This window comes from Castor canadensis, chromosome 14 (assembly GCF_047511655.1).
Source record: "Castor canadensis chromosome 14, mCasCan1.hap1v2, whole genome shotgun sequence".
Lineage (NCBI taxonomy): Eukaryota > Metazoa > Chordata > Mammalia > Rodentia > Castoridae > Castor > Castor canadensis.
Window position 1 is genome coordinate 2,126,029 of NC_133399.1, and position 8,925 is coordinate 2,134,953.

Genomic DNA, 8,925 nt, shown 5'->3' on the forward strand with positions numbered 1-8,925 from the left:
CTCCTGAAGAGTTAATTTTAGGGATAGGAAAAAATCCCCATGCCTTATTGCATCCATAGCAGAACTTCAGAAGGCTGTCCTTTTGCCTTTCAGCTAATGCCATAACATTGAAACCTGAAATTTCAAATTTAAATACATGAAGCATCATTAGACATAGAATTAAAATTCTGCCTTTGGTCACTCCATGCTGTGTGCAAGTGAGGCTGAGGGCTTGGGTCCATAATCCCTAAAGTATGGTGCCTTGGCCAAGAGAATGATCAGGCCAGCTGAAGGTCACAACTTCCATCAACCTGGATATAGAATAATCCCTCTCCTGGTCTTCCCATGTCTGCAATGGGAAAACAGCCCTTCTCAAAGCAAGACTTAAAGGAGAAAAACTGTTAAAGTGTTTAGGCACATTTAGAGGTTTATTTTTAGGTAGAAGAACAAGAGATCAGGACAGAAAAGAAGCTCCAATCATCAGCCACATGTTATTTAGAATTGCAATTGATTTCATGTTTGCAGTCCTGGGACCATGTCCTGGGAACATGTCAGTTACTGAGGAGGGTGAGAGAACTGACAGTGTGACTTGAGCAGGACTTTTCTTTCCATTTCTCCTTGGCCATTTCTCTCTCTGTTGTCCTCACTCAGATGGCCAGTCTGGGAGAGGAAATAGGAGAAGGCTATAGAGTAGGAAGGTAAAAGTAACCTCCATCATGGCTGAGACAGATTGAGACAGGAGAGTTTCAAAGTTAAACATTATTTATTTCTTGTGAGATGAGGAAAGTGGAAAGGATGAGGTAAAAATGAGTTGAAGTCAGAGAAGGTGGTCTTCCATGAAAGACAGAAAAACCTGGGGAGGGCAGAGTGCATTTGCTTAGGAGGAAGACAGAGAGAGAGACACTGGAGCATTGATAAACACAGGCCAGGCCATAGCAAAACTTCTGCCCATGCCCCACAGCACTGGAAGTTTTTGAGATTATGAAGAATGTGAAAATAGAAAGTGGCCTGTTTGGGCCCATGGTTATTATTGCCTAATTTATATTGGGGCCAAATCCTTTTATAATATAAATTAGCCATTAGGGTTTAATGGTCTTTGTGAACTCCAGAATCTTAAGGTTTTGAGGAGACATGCCAATGGACTGCCCCACAGGGCCTTGGATGATTTTGAACCATTTTGTGGATTGGAAATAGAGGACTGGCAATCAACACAGTTCCAGTGGGTCCAAGGATCCAAATTGAGACAATTTCCATGCAAGAAAATCACAAGATGATGACATCCATCAAATACTTCAGTTCAGAGTCATCACGATCTCATTCTCCATCTACATTCGCAAATCACATAGTATTTCTGACACCTCACTGGAACTATTTTTTAATTTGAGAGTATAACATAAACACCTGTTTGGTAACTGGTTCCAACAATTGCATGTTGTACAGTGGCATTCTAGCGCTTCCCATTGCACATTCCTATTACCTGTTCCCATAAAACTAACACCAAGTGTCCTGAGACTGAATAATGTTATAATTCATGAGAAAAGGTCCATGTCTACTGGTATCTGGGAACCAGTCTTGGATGAACTTGAACAATTTAACTGTAAAAGTGACAGAGCATTCTGAAGCAATTTACACCAAGAAAATCCTACTATAGGTAATGAATTTGCTTCCACTACAAAAATTATTATTTGCACATTTCTGCAATGTTAATCACAGGGAACCTATAGGATGGTAAACTAAAATACACTCCCTGTGATAACTATGATTATTTCCATGTTTCTGCTATGTTCCTTAGAAGGATGTTATAGGATGAGCACAAAATACATGGCAAGGCTCACATGGTAAAAACAGCACATAATATGCTGGATTATTGTGTTAAAGTAAAAATATGCAATTTCTCGAGAGCTAGCATTTCTTTAACACAAGTAGGGCAGAGTCAGGGGAAAAATGAGACAAGTATACTCAATACAGAGCACAAAATATTAAGATCTAGCTTTTGATTACTGTTAATGTTTATAAGAACATGTGATTTTATGTTCTGGATGCAGAGGCCTAATGTACATATGGAAGAAGTAAACTGGAGTAACTTTAGAACACAGAACACTATGAATCCTGAGCATTCATTCTTTTTCCTGAATGAGGTCTTGTGGGCACAACATAAAATCTATAGCTATGGATTTCAAATGCCTGTGTATACAGTGATCTGGGAAATATAAAACTTGAACATTTTAGAAATCACAGAGCTGGTGGAGTGGCTCAATTGAGAAAGTGCCTGCTTCTCAAGTATGGGGCCTTGAGTTCAAACCATAGGACCACTGAAAACAATAAACCAGAAATCATCATGAAATACCTGTTGGATATGATAGTGCAAATTTTCCTCATGAGAAAAAGGGAAGCATGGTGAAGGAACAGGGAGCCTATAGGATGGTAAACTAAAATACACTCCCTGTGAAACTGTGCATGAAGATAATATAACATCCACTCTTCACACACAAGGAGCAAACAACAACAAATATGAAGAGAGAGAAATGTGGATCATCAGTCAAAAAGCATTGCAGTTCCTCAGAATGCTTTTGCTAAAAAGCATGAAGTCCATTTTTGGCTCATGAATTAACCAAAAGCAGGAAGAAACATGGTACCTCTCCATTTTCAATCAGTCTTTTCTCTGAGCCATTCTCTGCAGTCACCTTGTAACCCCCTTGGAATCTAGGAAGGATAAGATAGATATTTTCTTCATGACCTGAAACCAAATCTACCCCCAACAGTAGACCCTTCTTGGATGGATCATGCTCCAAATAACAACTTCAGAACCTCTCCCAAACCTACAACTAGACCACACCTGTGACTGGAAAAGTTTAACTATGGATAGTTTTGGTCTCTGTCCCCAGTTCTTTGCCTATTTAAATCTATATCTCATGTCTGTACCTTGCAGATGGTGAATATGAGCTCAGGGCTTAAGCTGCCTCATCCCACAGTATATTCCTAGCTGTGTAATAGTTCTCCTTTCCCTGCCTCCCATGCTCCTTTATTTGAAATTGAAGGGTAATTAGCTGGAACAAGAATGTGGACTTTCAGGAGCTTGGGCCCTGGGTCCAAAGTTGTATTTTCAGAATGAGAATATTGATTGCTGAAAAATCTTAGGCAGTGGAATCATTTCACAAAGCCTTTCTTGGGACTGTCTAAAGTAGATCAAAGAATTGTAGGCAAGCATGCTGAACAAACACCAAAGTGGAAATACTATGTACAAAGAAGTTAATATCAATACACTTAGAAATCATGAAAGGATTGCACAGAAAGTACGAAGATGGATACACAAGAAGTTCAAGGAAACCATCACTATAAGTGCTCAATGGAGGACAAGAACAAGAACAAAGAATTAAGGTTAATGTGATTGAAAGTATGCAGTCAGAAGAGAAAGAAAACCCATTAAAATTCACAGAATGTGTCACCAGTATCTGAATTTTGTAAATTGTTGAAAGATCTCCAGAGAGAAACAAAAACATGTAAACTAAGAACTTAGATCACATAGAGAAAAACAGGGTTAGGAAATTAAGAAATGAATGAAAATACTTTCTTCCACACTACTGTATTTCAAGGAAAACCTTTGCTTAAAATCATTGAAAATGAATTATGGATTATGTGATACCTTGTAATAATAAAAATTTGTGAAAACAGTAATATATGGGAAGAACAATAGTGGGGAACACACCAATATGACTGCCCTGTCCATGAAGCAGCACATCTTTAGGTGAAATGCATGTAGCTTTCTTAGAAAAGGATTTTACATGTTCAGGAAATTACTAACAATACATTTTACACATACTTGGTGTCATAAAGGGGAACAGAAAATGGGATAATATAATTAATAAAGGACCAGCCCTGTAAGACAGGCTGAAGTGGTGTAGTGTTTGCCTTAGCAATCACAGGGCCCTGAGTAAAAAATAAGTAAATAAATAGGTACATAAAGGATTTCAGCAAGATTGTACTACATAAGCTAAATGCACAACACATCATTTTGCAGAATTTATAATAACTATCCAAACTTCACATTAATTGAAGAATACCATTTACACAGAACAAAGAAACAACAAAAGAAAAATGACAGACAGGAATGGGTAAGATGGGGGTGAGAGTAACATGAAGTAACAGGTCATCAGTATAGTACAAGCATCACCATATAAAGAAGCTGTTCAATGCTAAATGGACAGGTGTAATAAATTAGAACATTCCATCTGTGGGTAAATCACAGAATTAGGAAACATCCATAAAAGTTCAGGTAAATTCATACACTATCAAATCTCCCAAGTGAATTTAAATTATCCATACTCTAGAGAGCACCAATCGCAAAACCCTCGCCCTAAAAGAATATTCTGCTTACAGTGTAGAACACTAGAGCAACTTTACATAATGAAAATGAGCAAAATCTTTTGGGTCAATCTCAGCACAAGGGATATAGCTATGGGCTTGAGTCTTTGTGAAAGATCTATTGCTCCACAAACTGTTGTCATGTGCCCACTTTAAGGTGAGGGAAATACTCAGTCATCTTCTAACATCCTGTGACCTTACTGAGCTATCTTAATCTTTGTCAATGTACACTGAGATGTATTAATTGCAATGTTTATTTTCAGAAACCTTTTGATCACTTCCACCATTTTAGGTTTGCTTAGTGTATTCACATGGTTTATGCCTAACTGCTACCTATGAAATCTGTTCAATGTGCACTCTTTCCTGCATGAACCATGCTTCACTTTTGCTCAACTCCAGTGTCTTGCCTGAATTCATCTCACACAAGACATAAGTACCAAGAATGGACACTTGGGTAACATTACCAAATGTTCCCCCAAAGAACTCAAGTGTTATTATTTATGCTATATTTCTTTGTCATTACCTCTAATAACAAATATGTGGTGTTACTAAAACCAAACAAATTTCAAAAACTAACTGTCTTTCAATTCAAATCTGACAATGTCCAGTTGTCTCACAGTCCCTCCATCTTCTGGGCAGTGTCAACAGACAACAAGCCATAGAACATGTTTGCTATGCTGGTCACACCAGTCACCTTTCTAAAGTTTAGAGAGCTACCACCCTGACACAAGTTACTAAAATAAATGAAACATTGCCTCAATGGAGCTTAGGAAAACAACCAAATACAATTCTACTGCCTCAGAGATTTCAAGGATTTCAGAATCTCTTTGCTAGAAACTGACAAAAGGACTTAAATTTTTAATTTATACTACACACTCACATCACCTCCCAAATGCACCAACTTTTTGCCCCATCAGGAAAAACACAAAGGTGTTTTTCTCTATTCCTGGACCTCCCATACTTGTCTTCATTGACACAAATTACACTGTCTAACCATGTACCTCAACCCAAAGAAAAGTGGTGGAATGATAGATTCTGAAGTTGTAACACTCATAAATATCTGCAATTAACTCACACTTCCATTTATTTCTGCACTACAAAAGAAGCAGAGAACCAACATTGTTCCCATTACCCCCTCTGCAAACTCAGACATTCCCCTGCAACTTCCCAAATGCCCTTTTTATAGCATCACAAATAATTATGAAATAATCATTGCAAATATCTTCAAAATGATTTGTAAGCACTTGAAAGGTGAATTTGAGGAATCTGAGCCTGACTCATCAAACAATTCATACATTCCTGTCACCCAGGTCCCTGTAGTTCCTGCTTGTAATCTTAGCTGCTCAGGGGACAGAGATCAGGATGGACTTTGTTCAAATCCCATGCTAGCAAAAAGTTCTTGAGACCCTATCTTGAGGAAAACCCACAACAAAAACAGGATAGTGGAGTCACACAAGTGGTAAGAGCACTTACCATCAAGCATGAGGACCTGAGTTCAAATTCCACTGCAGTTAAAAAAAAAAAAAAAAAAAAAAGACTGCTACATGCCAGTGTGGAAGTGTTGTGGGCCAGAGTCAAGGGTCCTTGCCTTCACAGGCCAGGGAACTGCCTCATGAGGCAGCTGACTGATAAGCTAAAGCCAGTATATAAAGTAGGATTTATTACAGAGAAAGGAAAGGCTTCAGCTAGACATTGCAGAAAATCTGTAAGCCCTTAGCTCACTGCTCAGGTGAAGGCTGGGGTTTTTATGGACATTCTAACTCTGGATTAGGTGGGTTTTCTCATTGGCCATAGATTCACTGGCTTCCTCATGTGAACTGGTTTGGTTTGCACCTTTATTGGGGGAGGGGAAACAATCTTGAGAGCATTTTGCTCATCAGCCCTGTGGCAGATCTATCAGACCCTGTATCTTTCTTTAGGATGCAGAAATGCAGTTTACAGCTCCCTCTCAGGATGCAGGAATGCAGGCCTCTATTTCCTCAGGATGCAGGAATGATATTGCCCTCCATGGGGAATGGGATACTCACTCATCTGTGTTAGGGTCTCCAGACCCAACAAGACTGTTAGGTCCCTGGCATTCTTGGGGCAGGCGGGAGGACCCGAGGCTACACCTTAAAACCAGACCCCCTGATTTATGACTGCTAGTTTCTCCCTGCCTTATTGTTTCTTGGCTTGCAAAACAACTCAGGAACTTCCAGTTACTCAACTAGCCAGGCATGTTGACCTGTTCCATCTGGTGATTGCAGATAATGGGAGACCAGAGACTCTCTCCCTCTCCCATGGCTTGGCCCTTCCTATAAAGGCCACTACCCAATTCACCCAAGCAGCTGCTCCCTGATCTCGGGGGTTGGGGTGGGGGGGGTGTGCAGCCCTGTGGTCTGGATTTCTAATAAATCTTTCCTTTCCACACATGGCATGCTCTTAATTTGGCAGTACCTTACAAAGACCACAAAGATCCTAACAATGGTAGCTCCTTTGTGTAAACCTAGGTATTTGGCAGACTGATCAGGATGACAGTCAAGGTCAGCTAGAAAAACTACTTTAGGAGACCCCATCTCCAAAATATCCAGAGCAAAATAGGCTAGAGATATGGTTCAAACAGTTAAGCGCTGCTTAACTAAGTCCCTCAAAACAAAACAGGAGAAAACTGTTCTTGCCAATCTCCTTATCTGTCCCCTCCCAATGTTTCTTCTGTTTTGTCCTCTCTTTGATGGCAAATTTCCCTTCTGATTTGAGATGCCTACATACCTTACTTTTGGGGCTTTCCCCCTAAAGTAATTCTCTTAAAGTCATGATCTAAGTTAATTAGGATTTCACTATAAGACCATATTCAAAAAACAACCTGTGGAAAATTAACAATGAAGTCAGGAAGGGCAAAAAGTGCCCCTCCACTCAGAAGCCAACCACGTGCACATGTGGATTTGCATTTTCAATGAATCTGGCAACGTGCAGGATTCGTGGAAATTTAGGGACTGATTAGCAGCACTAAGAAGCACTACATTGAGGGGACAGGTCGTGGAGTTTAGCCCAGGCTTCCCTTGATCCTGATGGACTCAAAAGGAAGCCAGGTCCCAGTGTTGTGTCTAGAGACCTAAGGCACATGAGTGAGTATCCCATGCACCACGGAGGGCGGTATCATTTCTACATCCTGAGGAGATGGAGGCCTGCATTCCTGCATCCTAAAGGAGATACAGATCTGCCACAGGGCTTATTTGCAAAATGCTTTCAAGATTGTTCCCTTCCCCCAATAAAGGTGCTAACCAAACCAGTACACCTGAGAAAGCCCATTAATCCATGGCCCATGAGAAAAACCCACCTAACCTAGTTACAACGTCCACAAAAACCCCAGCCTTCACCTGTGCAGGGAGCCACCCGTTTCCGGGCTCCGCTGCAGTTCCCTAGCTGTAGCCTTTCCTTTCTCTCTAATAAATCCTACTTTATATAACGGCTTTGGCTCTTCATGCAGCTGCCTCACAGTCAGTTCTCTGGCTTGTGAAGGCAAGGACTGTCGACATAGCATGTAACACCAGTAAGGATTTATGAGGCCACTGCACAGGAGCGCTCTGTCCCGGCACAAACTCCTTAAGTACCCAGAGATTCCAAGCCACCTCAGTCTGTGGGAAAGGAATTTTCAGATAGAGACTCCCAGCAGGGCTGTGGGCTGAGATGAAGCCACGTCACAAGGCCACAGGATGGGGCTCAAGGCTCCCAGTTCATCGCCACCGTCCAGTTGCCCCCGGACCTATGGACCCAACTATGTGATCAGGTCGCAGACTCCAGAACAGATGGGGCCCAGTCAAAACCTCCGCTGCTTCTGGATCCAACTGTCCCTCCACCCAGCACTGCAGATGCCCAGCCCCCTCTCACCATTTCCCGCTCTGACGCGACCAGGTGACCTCACTATGGTCCTGCAGTCAGAAGATTTCACACAGCTGCTGGAGCTGTGTAGCCTGAGCAATGTCCCACCAGCAGTCTCGTGGCAAATATGGCGATAATGAGGAAGGCAACGTGAATCGCCTAACACCGTCGCTCCTCATTGGACGGGAGGTGCAGACGATTGAACAGCCGCTCTGATTGGCCAATGGGTGCAAGGCCCAACCCCTAAGCCCCTGAGTGATGGAGTGGTTAGGATGTGCTAAACTGGTGAGTTGAAAATGAAAGAATCCAGCAGCCCTTGCCAATCAGACTTCCTTTGTTGGAGGTATATTTTGCTTTGTCAGACAATTACATTCAGCAGAACTTGTCCTTGCCCTCTGTACCCAGCGCCTGCCTCTTATCACTGTGACCTTCTTATATACTCCTCCTGAAAATGGGACAACAGATTTACTCAGAGAATTCTAGACTCAATATGGCTTGGAGAAAATTCATCATGTCTGTTAAGGAGGGGAGACTCAGGTAGGCTAGGACACAGGTAATTGATGTTGGGCTGATGGTCAAACACTGGAAACTGGAATGAAGCAGATGTCCAGGGATTTCTCAAACTTCATGTTTCAACCTAATCATTTGCATCTAAGAAAATAAAAATACATTGCCAAAAAAAGTAACTTAGTTATTTCATGTATGGACCCCATCTCCAAAAGTACC

General features: G+C 41.4%; 1 protein-coding gene across 1 annotated transcript in view; it reads right to left on the reverse strand.

Moving 5' to 3' along the window:
* Positions 1–8,343, reverse strand: part of LOC109697189 (uncharacterized) — a 74,524-nt gene extending 66,181 nt beyond the window's left edge. Inside the window, exon 1 of the mRNA XM_074053667.1 lies at positions 8,209–8,343. The gene's annotated coding sequence lies outside the window, so the exon portion shown is untranslated. The remainder of the gene's footprint in view (positions 1–8,208) is intronic.
* Between the last annotated feature and the right edge of the window lie 582 nt (positions 8,344–8,925).